This window comes from Nannospalax galili, unplaced genomic scaffold, assembly GCF_000622305.1.
Source record: "Nannospalax galili isolate Female #2095 unplaced genomic scaffold, S.galili_v1.0 scaffold10, whole genome shotgun sequence".
Lineage (NCBI taxonomy): Eukaryota > Metazoa > Chordata > Mammalia > Rodentia > Spalacidae > Nannospalax > Nannospalax galili.
This window is the reverse complement of record NW_008331140.1, coordinates 12,253,445-12,254,895: the sequence shown is the minus strand read 5'-3', so window position 1 is coordinate 12,254,895 and position 1,451 is coordinate 12,253,445.

Here is a 1,451-nt window from a genome sequence, read left to right as displayed (position 1 = left end):
AAGTGATTGTCATACAAGCGTTAGGTTTTGAATTCAGGTCCCTAGCACCCACTTAAAAAGTCCAGCCTTTAAGCACATGTCTTTAATGTCAGCATGGTGGAGGTAGATGGGGGTGAATCCTTGGAGTTTGCTGGCTAGTCATCCTACCTGAATTGGAGAGCTCTAGATTTGTTCAGAGACCCTGTCTCAAGAAGTAAGGTATACCTATCTCTGTGGAACAATTTGTAGCACATTGCATATCTAGACAGAATGTAAGGTGGAGAGCAACTGAGAAAGACATCCAGTGTTGACCGCTGTCCTCTACGTGTACCCACAAGCACTCATACACACACACACACACACACACACACACACACACACATATACTTTTTATTCTTAAATGTCTTCTATTAGTTTATTCTTCAAACTTTGACTAAATGTAGGAAAAGTAGAAAGGAAGAGATAAAATACCTGTCAAGCTTATTTTAAGGAGGCAGTTGTGATCTATATTTAAATTATGAAGATTTAGGTAGTGTCCCAACATCCAGAATTTCTGCATTGCGTTAATTTTAAGGAACACCTCATACTTTGGTAGCTTATGACAGTGGTGTCCCTTGGAGTTAAACAATGTCTGTTGACATTTGAAAGCTGATATTTTTCTAATTTATTGTACTTTTAATCACTAATATCTAGCACAATCATGGTCCTATACTCTGAACATTGTAAATATGGACCTGACCACAACCAGGCTTAGCATGGGAAGGAGGATTGGAGGCCTGTCCTACATGTTATAACTTTTAAAAATCTGTGTGCAAGAATCACTCATAGCGCAGCTAAATAGGCTAATTTAGGAGAAACTGGAAAACTAAAAATTAAGAAAACTAATCTCTATACTTTGGCCATTTATGACCTTTTGGGTTCCTGGCCCTCTGCTGCTTGTGGGAGCTTCATTAATGAGAATTCAGAGATTCATTACTGTCCTCTTTACCCTGTTCTGTGTTCCATGAGTCTTAGATGTAGAGGTTACATTGTAGATATATCAGTTAGGCCTGGGCAATTCATAGACAGGACTCCTATGTTAAACTTCACCCACCCAGGGCTCAGGGACCATTGAAAAAGAAGGAGCATAAAGATTGTAAGAACCAGGGAAGAGGTGCACAACTATATGAAAACGGAATCCTACAAGCTCCTGGGGACCCTACTCATATGAACCTATAGCAATGATGTCAGCATATATGTCTCATGCCGATTCAAGCAGTCAAAAACATAGAAGTGAGGAAATGGACAGCAGGACCCCTACCCCCCGCCATCTTAGTTGAAGAAATACTGGCAATTGATTACTGCTAGGCGAGGAAGAGCTGATCTTCCTAAAGTGAGGGACTCTATAGATAAGCTGACCAGATTAGTAGATGAACTTGCACTGAGGAACATCTAGGGACACTAACTTGATACAACAGGCCTTAACACAAATG